The sequence below is a fragment of the Thunnus maccoyii genome, chromosome 17 (genome assembly GCF_910596095.1).
Source record: "Thunnus maccoyii chromosome 17, fThuMac1.1, whole genome shotgun sequence".
Taxonomy (NCBI): Eukaryota; Metazoa; Chordata; class Actinopteri; order Scombriformes; family Scombridae; genus Thunnus; species Thunnus maccoyii.
The window spans coordinates 15,967,184-15,976,086 of NC_056549.1; the positions used below are offsets into that span (position 1 = coordinate 15,967,184).

An 8,903-nucleotide genomic window follows, 5' to 3' on the forward strand; every position below is an offset into this window, starting at 1 on the left:
TGAATGAGTGATAAAGACACAAGTCAGTCGGAGAGATGGAAATGGCAAGGTAATAGCTGGTTTTCACAGATTAGATGACCTTGAGGACCACTAATTTCAGGGTTGCAGCATTCAGAAGAACGTGAAGAATGTGGAAAATACATCCTCCCTCATGGTTATGGCAACCATTGTTTGTTTTTGCACCTGTGTGTAGGGAAAGAACATAAAAATCTTGGTTGGATGCCATGGTGTAGAGAAGATCGCATCAGGACTCAGGATTGTTGCTCACAGTAAGTCACTGCTTCATGTTTTAAGAGGAAACGCCTGTATGTATGAAAATGCTTAAACTATTGTGTACTGTACTGTATTTCAATGTATGTACTTTTATTTATCATTTTCTTCAGTAGAATATTCTGCTGTGCTCTTGTATTCGGCAGAATAGCAAGTACAGTAAGTTTTTGAAGTAAAGCATTTATTGTGGACTTAACATTCTGATATGAGAAAGCTATAACATTCACATTCCTTTAGCTGATAACAATTACCAAAAATTATGTTGAAATGTGCAAGAAATTGACATGTTGACCCCAAGATGATTTGCGGCCACTGAAGTGTCAGCTAATGGGGTTCCCAATAAGAATAAAACCTTTTACACAAATGATTTACATTCACTGCAGTACTGTTCTAGGCAATTACTTTCACCCTGACTTGTGTCCATAAGACTGGGGAAGCAATTATTCTTCTTGAGTAAAATATCTTGGTACTTTTTTCCATCTTTGCCTGCATCAATCAAACCAGATCTTCAAATGAAGGCCTGTCCACTCTCAAATGAAACTGTCAAACGTGTTGTAAGTCATCCAGAACCGCAAAAACACTAAAAGGAAGTTTCCAGTGTAGGTTTTATGATCAGTAATAAGTGAGTTGCTAAACTGATGTCTGTCCAGTAACTGATTTGATTTTCTCTCTTTTGTGAGCCTTCAGTTTGCCGCTCCTGTCACCCCTGATATGTACGAAGATAAATTGTGCTTTTCAAACACGAACATCTGACAATGCAGGATAAAATAAAACACCCTGCGCCACAGTCATCCAGCTGTTCACTGTCCCGAGGTTGGAATGTGCTGCCATGTGAAGCCCCAGAAGAAGACATTCATTAAAGGATTAGGGCCCACACTTTGTACTGACACAAGAATGAGGGCAGCTGAAAGGAGAAGAATGAAATGATCAAAATGATATTCAAGCACCATTTTGCGCATGAGAGGAGATGCTGGCGGTGTAAGTAGCGGCAATCAAAACAAAGTGCAAAGATCCTCCCTTTTCGGAGGCAACGCCATGCTGGCAAAGATAACAACTGAGGTGGAATCCTGCCGTGGCTAAGCCTCTTTAGTACACTTTTTCATGTTGTGTTTTAAGGTGTCAAAAGGGTTGAGATCAAAGAAGCCATGACCACTTTTCTTTCAATGGACCAGCAATCAACAAATTCTCAATAGGCTGAGAAGACACTTTGTCTCTGGAGTAGCAGCAGCAACAGCAGCAGCAGCCTCAGTAATTCAAAAGATGAATTCACAAAGTAATTCAGTTAGGGAGCGCTTCATGGGAATGCTACTAATCTTCCAGGGCCTTCCAGTAAGAGCTCATATTTTCAATTTGAGATGTCTGCACTCTCCTCAAATAGTTCATTCTTTGGTGTCCTAAAAAACTGGCCTTAAAGTGTTTCAACTGTGGTTCCAAACCAAACAACGGCATTACATTTCTTTGCTTGTTTATTGAAAGTTTCAATAATAGGCAATTTGGCACCGATGGTAGGAATCCTCAGCCGAACACCATAAAAGTGGCAGTATGTGTGGTCTGGTGCTGCCATTGCAGTGAACTCCATAGAAGCAGGAGAAGCAGGGCCAGCGTATTTCCCGTAGCATAACACATGCCGACAGCAGGCAGACATGGCAAACTGGACTCCCCTTGTTCTCACACTCTGTGCCAAATTGGAGGAAATTCTTCCAGTGGCAAGTATCAATTACTCACTTTAAACAAACATCCAAGGCTTTTGAATATCAACATGGTGCATGCACGCCTCCCTATAGGGCATCTGACAGGGGAGGACCACACACATGGAGTCACCTTTCAGCATCCCCTTTCTCCTCCCATTGACTTTTTTCCTCTTTGCATGCTCCATACGTTCCTCTCCGCTCTGTTTGACTAAATTAGACCAAGCTTTCATTCGATCATGTGTTATAATCAACAAGGTGAGAGATTGCAACATCAGCCTAAAGCAGAAGGAAAGGCTACATTCTCTGTACTGTCTTCTACAACTCAAGTGTGGTGAGACTGTTGTGATTCTGCCTGACACTTTAGGGCTGTATATGTAAATATTTGTCACATAAAGCATCAGCAGGAAAAACACATCCATCATTCTCATTCTGAAATGTCTTACTTGCAAATTGCATGTCAGTGAAGTCAACAGCCATGAAGTCTGCATTGTCTGGCCCGGCTCCATCTGGTAAGGATATACACGCAACTTCAAATGGTCAAATGGCCTTAACACATATCACACTGCAGACGCCGAGCCACGTGGTCCTTGTGAAGCTGGCAGGCTGGGCAGATTAAATATTATTAAAGTGCGTAGTAGATGTGGGTAGATCACACAGTTTGTGGTTTTAAAAAAAAGAGCCAACTTTGAATCAAACACATTAAAATCTACTAAGGAAGGAGTAGCTTGCAGCTCATAATCTGAGGCTTTGCGTTAGGCAAAACCAAAAGATGAAGATGTTTTATTGGCTGTGTGACTGTGTATGTGTGTGTAAGTACAGTACATTTATGCACAAAGCAACACAAAAAATGAAACATGCTACATCACAAAACCTTAATGTTTGATCATTACCTGATGAACATTTTTTTAACAAATTAATACATAAAACAGTGAGTGAACAGCTTTTGGTGTTTTTATATTTCTGGGTCCATTTGTGTATTAATTGTGATGTTTGTGTTCCTGCAGATTTCTGGACAAATACACAACATGGTGTGGACTGTATTTGTATAGCTGATGATAGCATGATAGCCGTCATGCAGATACTCAAATTTAGCTTTGTGGCACTTACTTGCATTGTTCTCTCCTGACTAGATCCTTGCTTGTGTTGTATCAGCTCTCAGATGTATGTTGCTTTGGATAAAAGCATCTGCTGAATGAAATTGTAAATTGTAAGATACATTCCCAGAGTATTCAGTATTCAAATTCAGCTTAAAGCTGGGAATAAAATATTGCCCTTTCTAAACATACACAAAAAAGAATCTGAAAAGAATGAGAAAAGGCTATATTCTAGACTCATCAATTTTCATCAGATGATTCACAATCATAAAAAAAAGAAATCCAACAGAAGAGGCAGAGACAATGATATCTTCATTGACAGTAGTGTAATCATATGCATCTTTGTGGATTAGGAACCAGTTGCACTAGCTGTTCATCATGAGTTCAAATTTAACCTAGTTACTAAACAGATATTTACACATCACTAAATTAAAATGAATTCTTACATAGAGATTAGTTGTTACTAAATATTTACACTTGGTAACTGCCAGGTGTTTGGGTTAGGGCTGCATAGAACCAAATGACAATGCTAACGTTAGCTTACTAATATATCACCCATTTAGAGTTTACAAGCTAACAGGGAAACTTGATCAAAATTTTGTTTAATAATGATGTAACTGGGAAGATTTAAAATTAGATTTCCCAAAAATACATAATATTTAGGGGAGAGTTATACCTCCAACACCAGAGGGCGCTACCCAAAAAAATCTAATAGTTGCAACTTACTGTTCTGAAGTCATTTTGCTCTTGACTAGCAGTATATGTAGCCTAACTGTAATCTGAGGTGAGAACAATTTTCATATTTTTCAATCATAAAAGTAAAAAAACTAAACTGTTCTATTTATGTAATAAAATTTTGATAAGTAAGTATGTTGAATTATATTATTTTTGTACAGAATAGAGGAGAGAAAAGGTGTATTTTGATACCTAAATCAAAGTCCTGTACTAAAGCTAGCTTGTGATATAGCTAGCAATAGCATGGATGTATTATAAGAGCTGGACACCGGATGAAAAATGGCACCCATTCAGTGGAATAAGAATTGCTCAGCTGGCACATACCCCCCAAAAAAGTTTCTAGCTTCCGGGTTTTCTTCCACGTTGTGCGGTCCACTGAATATACGCAGTAGTGTTTCCCCTGCTGGCCCTGTTTGTGAGTTCCCACTCTGCCCATAGACTTTACATTGTGATGAAGTCATGGATTTTTAAAACACTTTTCTCAGCTGAAGTAAAGTTTTACAAATATGAAACCTCCATGGTTCAAAAATTCATAATAGAAAGAGTCATAATTGACCTTGTTTGCAGTTCGAGTTGTCCTGTTAAGAGTTTTACAAATGTCTCTTTTACAGTGGTGGTCTTTGGGGAAAATGCTTTTTGGGTCGCAGGGGGAATTTTTTGCTGCAATACCATGAATGACCACTGGGAAAAATTGGCTGAGCGGCGGAGCCCTTTCCAGTTCTTATTACACATCCATGAATAGCACACATGTCACTCTGGGGTAAGTTGTCTCAGTACTCTCGGAGCAAATCGTCACGTGACAATTTGCTCCAGTATACATATAGCAACATTATCCAGTTGCAACCCTGCCAACTTTGCTAGCTGTTAAAGTTGGTGGTTACTATGCAGCGTGTAAACAACAATGTATGTATTGATATACTGCTTCACACAGTATTAATAATAGTAATTAAATTGTTATAAATGATGTGGCCACAAAATGGTCGAAATACACAGGAGGGTGCATAATAAGCCTTTAATTAGAAAAAAAATATAATGATAAAATATCTTTTTGTAGGCATATGCAAAAAGAAGGAAGAAAATAAAGAAGGAAGGAAGGAAAAAGGGAAGCCTGTTAAAATGGTTCGAAATTATAAACGAAAGACTGACAATGGCAGCATACCACCAGACTTAATGCTAAGGGTAGTGAGGCAAGTAAAGCTGGAAATTAAATCTTTAAGGAGTACTACCAAAGACTTCAACATCAATGACAGAACTCTCACACAAAACTGTCAAAAGATGACATCAGCAGAAACCGAAGGTCAGATGGCAATGCCAACACCAGTGGTAGGCTATGTCAAGCCTAGACAGATTTTCCAAGCTGATTTGGAGATTCAACTGGTTCAGTATATAAACAAGTCAGCAGACATGTACTTTGGTTTGTCTCCCAGAGAGGCCAGAAAACTGGCTTATCAGTTTGCTGTGACATGCCAATTAAAAATTCCACCAACCTGGGCAGAAAAAGAACAAGCCACCTCTGAGTGATTCACGGCCTTTTTAAAGAGGTATCCAATGCTGGCACTGAGAAAGCCAGAGTCCACTAACCTTGCCAGGGCAAGTATTTTCAACAGGGTGAATGTCAATGCCTTCTTTGACACGTAGCAGAAATGCACAGAGGCATCAGTTTGGATATTTGGAACACAGACGAAACTGGAGTGACTACTGTTCACAAACTGGACAGAGTAGTTGCTAGACGTGGCTTCAAGCAAGTTAGGTCACTTACCTCTGCAGAAAGGGGGACGCAGGTCACTATAACCTGTGCTGTCTCCGCCATAGGGAACAGTATCCTTCCCTATTTTATAATTCCCTGTGTCAACTACCACAACCATTTTCTTATCAATTGACCATCAGGGAGCAAAGGCAGAGCCAATCCTTCTGGATGGATGAAAGAGTCACACTTTGTGGACTTTTTGAATCATTTCGTCAAGCACACAAAAAGCCCAAAGGACAAGTCATGTTAACCCCTGTTGGAAAATCATGAGTCTCATCTTTCCCTCAATGGTCTCAATTATGCCAAAGAAACTGGCATAGTTATATTTTCCTTTCCACCTCACTGCTCCAATCAGCTTCAATCCTTAGACAGGACTGTCTATGGGCCACTTAAGGGGCACATCAATACAGCATGTGATGCCTGGATGAGAACCAACCCCGGGAAAACCATGTCTATTTATGACATTCCTGGAACTGTTGCAATCGTCCTATCCTCCAGCTGCTACCCCACTGAATATAAAAGCTGGCCTCAGGGTAGCTGGGGTACATCCTTACAACAGGGATGTACTTTCAGAAAATGACTTTCTGCCATTTTATGTTACAGATCGCCCCATTCTAGTCACAGCCTCTTCAGGCCCCAGCTCAAACTCAGCCCCATCAGGTCCCAGCTCAACTCAAGCATCACCGGGCCCCAGAAGAGGACTATCAAGCCCAGTAGATATCCGGCCCTATCCCAAAGTTGCCCCACGAAAAACAACTCATCATTGGCAAGGAAAATCTAAAAGTGCCATTCTTACTGATACACCAGAGAAAGAGGCCTTAAAAGAGGGGGGGGGGGGGGGGGGGAGCAAAAGGTGGCAAAATGACCTCTCAGAAGCAAGAGAAGCAAGGGCAATTTCCAGCATCTGCAAAGAGGAAGCCAGTAGCCGAAAAAAGAAAATACTCAGATGAATCATCAGATGATGAAGAGTGCTTCTGCCTCGTCTGTGTGGAGCCATTCTCAAACAGCCGCCCAATAGAGAGATGGTTGAAGTGTATCCGATGCAACAAATGGGCACATGAGCCTTGTACTCCAGGGTGTGCAGTTTATTTGTGTCAGAACTGTGACTCTGCCAATGACTCAGATTAGGCTATGTATGTCTGTCTTGCCCACAGTAGACTATTCATTCATTTATTTACTTACATGGGTTGTTCCTGTTTTTTCATGCACTGACACTAATATTTGAAACATCTGTCTAAATATATTAGACTTAACTGAAGCAATGAGTGTGGAAAGCCTCTACTTTTATACATTTTCTTATTTGTTGAAAATTACAATGTGACAATTTACCCTGCATAGTGGGACAACTTACCCAGTGATGGGGTAAAACGCACATTCGGCGCTTAACCATTAAAGTCTACATTAAAGTGAGAAGTGAAAAACTACAGATTATACATCTGTGCACAAGAATTTATGATTTAATTTAATATGGAATGAGTGACTGTGATGTACTGAGACCGAGAAAAGTGGAAGCAAAAAGTTTGACAAGTTGTCCCACTCTCCCTACACAAAGAATTGTTAGTTAAGTTTAATATATCGCTTGGCCATCTTAAACTGGTGCTACAGATGCTACTGACTTTCCTGTTTACATGATATATGTAAATCAGTAGATTCAAACTAGCTAGTAGTTACTAAGCACCTGCTTCGAATGTTATCAGCCGATTAAATGGCTGTTATCAGTTGTCATTGGGACGATAGATTTTAGGTAGTATAGGCCCTACTGTACCTCTTAAATTGCTCAGTAGGCTGTTATCATCTGTTGGTAAACTGGATTACTGCAGGGACAACGAGTAAAAACGCAATGAGGGGAAATTAACTCTAAGTAAAGCCAATAAAAATCAAATTTTGAATAGCTCTTGCATCAACAGAAGCATGGTAGATGGTTTTCCTACTGTTGCCGTAGTGATGAAGGGCTGATGATGATGCAAGCTTCAGGGAAAGCGCCAAGCAAGGCAAAGCAGACTCGTTATCCTCGGGTCGCCAGAGTGACAGCCAGATGAGAACCGCTGCAGCAGATTCAGTGGAACAGCTTTGAATCCAGTCTCAGACTAGGCGAGGCCATGTAGTGGACCCACACAGCAGGGAGATGTCCCAGTCTCATGGAGTTCTAGACTAATCAGAAAAGTCCTAGGAAAAGTCTTTAAAAAGTTTAACTACGTGATAAAAATAGGAGATTACAAAAATAATAGATTATTCAAATGTCAAAAGTCATGGCTTGGCCTGTGGCTTAGGCATCTTTACAGTCTTTTGCTTCTTGAGTCTCTTTCTGGAGCTTTCAGCCATAGAAAAAAGGACAACGCCCAAAAAAGAATGGACGGTTATCATGGCTGATAAGTCCAAGAAAAAACAGAAGCAGCAGCAGTGGTCAGCAAGCCAAAAAGTCAGAAGAAGAGCAACAGCCGCCTGACAAGGAGTTGTAAAAGTTTTATAGTCTAGGAGGCGTGTTTTGGAAGAAATAGGATCCTTGGCGCTCTTTTGGGGGAATGCCTCAAGTTGCTAATTAATTTCTTTGTGTGAGGAGAAAACTGGCCTCCAACTTTAAAGGGGAATAATTTTATTCCTATCGGAATAGGAAATATCCGAAAATTACACGCTTGCAAATTGAATACTCACTCATTCTGTTGTCAGTGCCATCAACACATCATGAAACATTGAGGAAACACTTCGAAATTGTAATATTGATTAACCACATAAAATCCAGAATAAAGTCAATAAACCTTATTTTCTAATCTGTAATTAAATCTATTAAGAAAGCATTATCCTAGCAATTGAACCATAGATAAATGATACTCTTATACTGTTAATATCAAATAAATCAAATACAATTACATGTGTGACTTTTAACTAACACATTTTGAAACAGAGTTTGAATTTTCATAATATTAATCTATTTAATAGTTCTAAAATAGTTCACAGTAACAGCATTTCTGACCAATTCAGATACTTATTGTATATAATAGAAAAAGAGAGGAGGAGAGCGACTCAAAAAAATGTGGCCTCTCCAAAAATGTACAACTGAAGAGATAGTGAGCTAGCAGAAGAAAGGAGGCTGGCCCATTCAGGTTGGGGCAGTCTGTTTGTGTCTGAAAAGAAAAACAAAGTCGTTAATTTCCAAAACTGTTCATTTTCTCTCCATGACTGGTGGTGAGAAGGCTGGGTTCTTTAGTCCTGTCCAATGTTTCCTTGACATCCTTACGCCTTTAGATCTGTGTGTGTGTGTGTGTGTGTGCTCCTGCCCCTACACATACAGACCGTTAGGCCAAAAGGAATCATAATTTTTTTGAAAGAATTAAACTTTTCTTCTTTTCCTGGGTACGGTATCCTACA

At 39.8% G+C, this 8,903-nt stretch overlaps 1 long non-coding RNA gene across 2 annotated transcripts; it reads right to left on the minus strand.

The window, feature by feature from the left end:
- Positions 1-366: 366 nt before the first annotated feature.
- Positions 367-3,107, minus strand: LOC121882606. Of its 2 annotated transcripts, none has more exons than XR_006092127.1 (4): positions 3,069-3,107; positions 2,405-2,467; positions 1,996-2,161; positions 367-1,174 (listed from the first exon to the last, which is right to left on the minus strand). It is a non-coding gene; the product is annotated as an uncharacterized LOC121882606 (long non-coding RNA). The 2 variants fall into 2 exon arrangements; XR_006092126.1 differs by having other exon boundaries at positions 2,405-2,564; positions 3,069-3,099.
- Positions 3,108-8,903: the final 5,796 nt, after the last annotated feature.